The following is an 8,085-nucleotide window of genomic DNA, read 5'->3' on the forward strand; positions in this document are numbered from 1 at the left end:
AAATGGCTCTCTCTTTCTTTGTGTGACATATGCTATGGTTGTGGGTCTCCAGACCAGGGTTTCGCCTGACTGCACAAAAAATCCAAGTGGCAGTCATATCTTTAGGAAGACCAATGAAACGGCATAGAGTTGTGTCCCAGCATTGTCTGTGAAATTTTCAGGGGATACTGGGGGATAATCTTTGGGGCACACAGCACAGTTGCTTGAGGGAGGTGACACCACATCTTTGGATAGCTATACTTCCTGAAAGTCTATACATTATGACTTGGAAGAAAAGAATGAATATAGTGGTGGGTCCATTTCTAGGAATTTACATCACTTTCCCTGGAACAGTATCTAGAGTAGTCCTGACCTCTCTCTTCCTATGTATGTCTTCCCTAGTTTTCTTCCCTTTTGGATGGCCTGTAGCTCCATGAAGCTGAAGCAGTATTATTATTATTATTATTATTATTATTATTATTATTATTATTATTGCCTTTGGATTGTACCATGTTGCCTGCTGTTTTCATCACTGGCAAAGTGTTTTTTCCCCAGTAACACATTAGCATGACAAAATGTTTAATGCAGATGCAGGACTGAGTTCATTTGATCGCACTGTGGAGGAACCATCTTGCAGCCGAGTTTCCTGAACATCTGCACTACAATGAGGACAATTTCATCACATCAGCTGGAGATATATAAAAGCTTTCAGGAAGGCTTTACCATATAGAATAGCAAGGGTTTTCTCCGACAGATGCTTACTGTTTGTTTTGCAATGGAGAGCAATGGTGTCAGATAATCAGTTTGGAATTTTCAGCCTAGAGCCTCAGAATCCTTGTTTTTTATTCAGTGCTTTGGTATGGAGAGGGAAGGCAAGGAGGTCATGGAAACTCAAACCTTGTCCTCTTTTTCCTCATAGCGGTACCATAAGACACTCCACCTCACTAAAGTGCCTAAGAGGAGAACAGCTGCCACAGTCCTCAGAAATTTCCTCTATAATTCTTGCACAAAAGATCTTGGGCTTTATATGGAGGTGGTACGCTATACCAGTTACTGGAAACTGCAGGAGGGGAGAGTGCTCTTGCACATAGGTCCTGTTTGTGGGCTTCCCATGGGCAACTGGTTAGCCACTGTGAGAACAGGGTGCTGGACTGGATGGGCCATTGGCCTGATCCAGTAGGCTCTTCTTATGTTCTTACTTTAATTTTTGTGCAGGCACAAGAATTCTTACTTATTTTGCAAAGGCACCACAGTGTGTTATGTAAGGCTGCATCTGCACCATACATTTAAAACACTACTTCTTTAAAGAGTTGTGGCTTCTCCCAAAGAATCCTGGGAAATGTGGTTTGTTAAAGGTGCTGAGAGATGTTAGAAGAGCCCCATTCCGCTCAGAGTTCCCTGGGGAGAGGGATTGATTGTTACACCGCTCTGAGAAGTGCTTTACATAATAAGACTACAGATATAGTTGACGATAATGAGTACCTGCTCTCTTCATGATAAGGTCCCAGGATGGATTACAACGATGTAAAAAAATATTATTAAAAGAATAGGGTGTGTCCTAAAAATATTTCTCAGGTGTCAAAGGCCAAGGCAAAGAGGTGCGTCTTCAGTATATGCTGAATGTTATAGAGTGAAGGTGCTAGATGCACATCTGTAGGAAGGGAATTTCATAGTTTAGGGGCTGCCACAGAGAGTGCCCTTCCTCAGGCTGCCACCCTTTGAATTTCTCAGGACAGTGTAACTACTAAAAGGGCCCCTCTGCCAACCTTAACAGCTTAGACAGTCTGTAGGGAAAAAGATGGTCCTTCGGATATTTGGAGCCTAAGCTGCTCTGGGCTTTGAGCACTACTGCAAGCACCTTGAATTGGGCCCAGAAAGGAACTGGCAACCAGTTCTGCTGTTTTACAACAGGGTTTATGTGAGCTTTAAATAAAACCCCAGCCAGTAATCTGGTTGCTGCATGACGGGCTGATTAAATCTCTTTTGTTGTGTTAAAGCTAATGGCATAGGCAATAAGGTCAAACAGCAAATGAAGATTTATTAACATGAGAGGAAAGGACTGTACCTATCAAATAGCTATTAACTGGCTTTTAGCTCCTCCCAATTCCGTGTATAGTGTTTCATTTTCCTCAAAGATTCTAAGTAAATTTGCCAATTTATTTTATGTATTTAAAGAATGTATATACAATCTTTCATTTAAAAAATTAATGGTATTAATGGTCAGGGGATGCTGGGTAAACAGGTATATTTCAACAGTGAAAACATCCCATGGTTGGAAGCTGCCTGATATCCATGAGAAGATCATTCCACAAGACAGGCACTACTGTGGAGAAAGCCCTCTGCAGCCTTAATCAAAGTTGGGATGCAATTTTAACATCTTGCTTAGCAGAAACCAAATAATCCCATCTACTATTCATTTTTGTCTTGGGATCAGTGTGTAGGAGTAGTATAATCACACGGTGAAGCTGAACCTGGATTGTACCACTTCAGGTGAAGATGGGACTGAGGGAGCTAGATGTTTGAATTCTTCCTTTAAAAAAAACTGCACAAAGAAAATGAGTAAATTATAGACAAGGATAGTCTGACGTAAGGATGGGCAAATCTGCACATTCTGGTTTCTCTCCAATTGTCATTTCTCCAGTCTTAAGTCTCCAACCCACATTTCCGCATCAGTTTGCGATTTTTTAAAAAAAAGTCTTCATGAGAATTCATTAGCATTTTAGTGCAAATTTTTCCTAAGAAACTCCCTGCTCTCCCATCACAGTAATTCAGAAAGTCATTTTTACTTGAAGAAATTGCCTTATTCTACATCCCTTCCTAAGAATTATCACAAGGGTGAGTGACTGCAGACCTTTCAAGATGCTGCTGCCGAAATTCCAAATTCCCAGTGATCAGACAGATTGCTCCTGTTTAGGTTTTTGTTGGGCAATGTACCTCTGCTGGCTGCTCCCTCCAATGTTAGACGTCTCTGATTTTTCTTTCTGTGTTTCCATTCAGTACTCAGCGGCTGAATGCCCTTCACTGTGTTAGGCTGCAGGCACAGGGATAATGAGAAACCACAGCGGTGTCATCTTGGCTGCTCTGCAGCCCTCATTAAGCCTCTGGCATTTGATTTGCCATCGACCATCTTGACAACGTGCATAATTATTCCATGCTGAAAAAGAAAACTTTAATACTGTCTTAATAACAGTCAATGTACAACGTAGCTTTTGACACCCATTTTGTGCATCCTGTTCAAGCTTTGTCCAGGACAAGTGCCACTATCGCTCCAACCTAGTTACACAATTGTAGGTAGACAGCCATGCACCTGGGGAGGCTTCACCTATTACTCTAGAGACATTTTCCCAAACACATCTTTTTGTCGTTGTAAATACTTCTTGCATCAACAATTCAAATGTAGTACCTACACTGGCTAGATGCATTGGGAGGAGGGAAGACATGGGGTTCAGACTTTGTACCCCTTCCATTACTGTGATCAAATCTCTGATTCAAGACCATTGGGTTAGTTGCACTTCAGTCCCATTGAAATGAATGGGACTTAAGTCGTGACTACCTTTTCACACTGATTTCAGTGGGAGCTAAGTGCAACTATACCTCCCAAGTCTGGATCCAAACCATAGTCTCTATTGCTTTGACTGTATGCAGTATTGTCTTTATGACTGTGTATCGTTTGGTGTGTGTGTGTGTGTGTGTGTGACGTAAGATATTTTCTCTCATAGGCATTATGGAGTGTGTATTCATTTGTGTGTGTATGATGTAAGGTCATTTCTCTTGTAGGCATTATGTATTCACTCTGCAGTGGAAGTGTATTACCTTGGATCCAATACATTGGATGATATGCAGGTGTCAATTTTAACTGGGTAGGGGCGAACTCAGGTCTAGGAACCAGGGTGACCGCTGAACAAAACAAAACAGGTTATGGTTTCCAGGAAAGACGCAGGAAGAAGGAAGCAGGTGCTTAAACTTTCCCCTGCTCGCTACTTTTTGTCTGCTAGTCACCCTTTTTGCCTGGAAGTCACTGTACCAGGGTTCTGGACACAAGTTTGTGTTTCAGGAAAAGCTGCTGAACGGAGTGGGTTTGGGGGCATAAAGATATGGGAAATGGAAGGGTAACCCCCTCACTCAACTATTCTGCTGCTAATAGTGCTCTCCCCCCAAACCAATTGTTTTGCAGATGTTCAGCAGAGAAGACCAGTGTTCATAGAGTCAGGTCTGTTGCTGTATGTTTCCTTCAGGTCTTAAAGATTATATGTATGTAGAATTCATCATTTATTTGGAGAGTTTCACTGAAATGCTCACTTTGCTGAATCCAGCCCCATTTTAAAGTGTGTATGTGCCGGTGTTGGGGAAATTTCCAGTTTTAATTTATTTTTTGTGCCATATGCAAGAGACTCCAGGGAATGCTGTGTGCTGTCTGCAGGAGTCATTTTTTTTGATGAATCAGACACCTTATTTGTACCTCTTCATTTGACAGACATGCTTTAATAAGGTCTTGAACTGCTTACTGTGTCTTTATGTACCTTCCCTTTCAGCAGTTGTAATAATGTATTAATTAATTAATTAATTAATTAATTAATTAATTAATGTATTAATTAATTAATTAATTAATGTATTAATGGCATGACAAATAGCAAGTTTAAACATTAACTTGTAAATGACATTTAGGTGAATTTAGCTTATAATGTAGGCCTATAGAGAAAAAGAGAAGAAACTTATGCTCATAATTTATTTTAAAATATGAAAAGATTTGGCAGCTGAGATTCTTTCTGAAGCATATTTGGATATTCATTTTTAAATAGTATCACATGTATAAATAACAGGTAAAGTATTGATGCAGTTAATATTAATATGTATATATTAATACATTAATATATTAATATTGTGTGTAAATAATATGCAAACAATTTGTAAACCATAATATGTACAAATAATGTAAAAATAAATAAACCAAATGTTTAATATTTCAGTGCATTGTTATTTTGGCTTATCTGGGCAGTACTATTCATTTGTAAGTGTAGCTATTTAGACTGCAGTCCTGTACCCACTTACCTGGGAATAAGCTCTATAGAGCACAATGGAGCTTGCCTCTGAGAAGACCTGTGTAGGATTGCACCGTTATCCCCATTTTTGTTGTGCAGGTTGTAGATTTGTATACTGTGCAGGATTTGTTAAAAACAAACTTAAGCCTGATTAGACATTTAATCTGCTTCTCCCAGGAAGTTAAACTGAACCTAAATCTGAGTCAAATTCCAAATCATTTCCCCATATGAGAACAGAACATGAACCGTTTTTTTAAATGTCAGAACATAAGAAGAGCCTGCTGGATCAGGCCAATGGCCCAACTGCTTCAGCATCCTTTTCTCAAGTGGCCGGCCAGATACTCTGTAAGCAGGCCCTGAACACAAGAGCTCACATCTCCTCTCCTGCGGCTTCCAGCAACTGGAACATATTGCCTCTGACCGTGGAGGCAGAGCATAGCCATCATGGCTGACAGTCTTTAATGGTATTATCCTCCATGAATTTGTCTAATCCTCTTTTAAAGCAGTCTAAGTTGGTGGCCATTGCTGCTTCTTGTGGGCGCAAATCCCATCATTTAACTATGCACTGTGTGAAGAAGTGCTTTCTTTTGTCTGTCCTGAATTTCCAACATTCAGCTTCATTGGATGTCCACATGTCCTAGTGTTATGCGAGAGGGAGAAAATCCTTCCTCTTTCTGCTATTGAAATGATAGGTTACTGATGGCACAAGCATTCAGGATTCTCACATGTTCAGTGCACACATGGGGCAGCATCATCCTCTCCATGCCTCCAACCTCCGCATGTTCAGCTGAATGTATTTAAACAGCAGCTGCTGAGAGCCAGTGGGATGGGGAGTTTTAACTTGTTCTTCCCTGCTGTGGTCCTGATGAAAATGCCCCCAAACTGTCATTTGCATTAGAAAGGAAGCTTCCATTTGTGCCGATGCAAATAGCAGCTGGGATGTGGGAATTTTGTCAGGATGGGCAGAGCAATCCAAACGACAGGAAGCCAGCATAATTTATGCTGGGGTAAAGTTTGCTAGTGTAATTCACCCCTGTTCCAAACTCCATCCAGGAATGAGGCTGCTGCTGGCTGAGCCATCCTAACCCTGGCAGAGGAACAACAAGCCTTTAAAACAGAGCTTGATTTACACCACATTTTTTTGTCAGTGTAACTTCTGCTGGCTTACTAGATCACATGACTGAGCTGAACAGAGTTTGGAATAGGAGTATGTCTCCCGCGTGCCTTCCGTGCCCCTCCTCTTTCAGGAATTCCCTCCCTTTAAATATTCAATATCATTAAAACAAAATGCCAGTTTGATAATATATCGATCCTCTTTCTCTCTCTGAATCAATACATTTTAAAATGTCAAATGAACCAAATGAAAGTTCATGGGAAACAATATGAACAAAGAAATCTATAGAAAAGGAAATATGTTACATGGGAGTAGGTCCATTGAACTCAATAGGATTTTACTTCTAAGTAGACATGTATACGATTGCATTGTTAGTTACATATTCATTCATAAGCCCAATCTAGTCTTTATCAAAGCTGTGCATTCATTAAAGATTGCCACTTGATAAACATCTATCTTGCAATTGATTTATCAATTAAATGAGCTAACATGCTTACTAGCAAGACTTCAATAGAGTGGCTTCCTAGGTCATCAAAAGTAGTGTGACAAAGCAGAATACTGAATTTAAAAATACTACCACTCATTGTTTGAATAAGTATTTTATTTCTCATTTGAAAAATGATTGCTGTATCATTTTCTCTGTTTTGTAAATTGTTTTGGGAAATTGCATAGCTGAAAGATGGTATATAAATATAAATTAATAAAATAAATTTGCTGTCACATTAACACATGTAGAATCAAAATGGTATGTATGTATGTGTGTGTGTGCATACACACATGAGTATGTCAATGGATGTCCAACCATTTGATAATTTTATTTATTTATTATTTAATTTGTATCCCACCCTTCCTCCCAGCAGGATCCCAGAGCGTCAAACAGAAGCACTAAAAACACTTTAAAACATAAAAACAGACCTTAAAATACATTAAATCAAAACAAGGTTAAAAACATTTTTTTAAGAAAAAGCTTTAAAAACATATTTAAAGAAAGGGATAAAACATTATTAAAAAAACATATTAACAAGCAATTCTAACACAGACGCAGACTGGGATAGGTCTCAACTTAAAAGGCTTGTTGAAAGAGGAAAGTCTTCAAAAGGCACCAAAAAGATAGCAGAGATGGCGCCTGTCTAATATTCAAGGGGAGGGAATTCCACAGGGACATGTCGCCACACTAAAGGTCCATTTCCTATATTGTGCAGAACGAACCTCCTGATAAGATGGTATCTGCAGGAGGCCCTCACCTGCAGAGCGCAGAGATCGACTTGGTATATAAGGGGTAAGACAGTCTTTCAGGTATTCTGGTCCCAGGCTGTACAGGGCTTTGTACACCAAATCTAGAACCTTGAATTTGGCCCGGTAGCAAATTGGCAGCCGGTGCAATTCTTTCAACAGTGGGGTGACATGTTGGCAATTCCCTGCCCCAGGGAGCAGTCTCGCCACCTCATTTTGCACCAGCTGTAGCTTCCAGACCAACCTCAAGGGCAGCCCCACATAGAGTGCATTAAATCCAGTCTGGAGGTTACCAGTGCATGGACAACAGTGGTCAAGTTATCCTGTTCCAGAAATGGCCTCAGCTGTGTTACCAGCTGAAGCTGGTAAAAGGCACTCCTAGCCACGGAGGTCACCTGAGCCTCTAGTGACAAAACACACCCCCAGACTACGGACCTGTTCTTTCAGAGGGAGTATGACCCCATCCAAAGCAGGCAACTGACCAATTATCCAAACTTGGGAGCCACCAACCCACAGTGCCTCTGTCTTGCTAGGATTCAGACTCAGTTTATTGGCCCTCATCCAGCCCACCACCGAGTCCAGGCAGCGGTCCAGGGCTTGCACGGCCTCTCCTGATTCAGATGTTATGGAGAAATAGAGCAATAGATTAAAATTTGCCCGTCTCCTAATAATTAATTAAATATGTACCTGAGGAATCGATCCATTAAGCTGATGTGCAGT

This window comes from Rhineura floridana, chromosome 6 (genome assembly GCF_030035675.1).
Source record: "Rhineura floridana isolate rRhiFlo1 chromosome 6, rRhiFlo1.hap2, whole genome shotgun sequence".
Classification (NCBI taxonomy): Eukaryota; Metazoa; Chordata; class Lepidosauria; order Squamata; family Rhineuridae; genus Rhineura; species Rhineura floridana.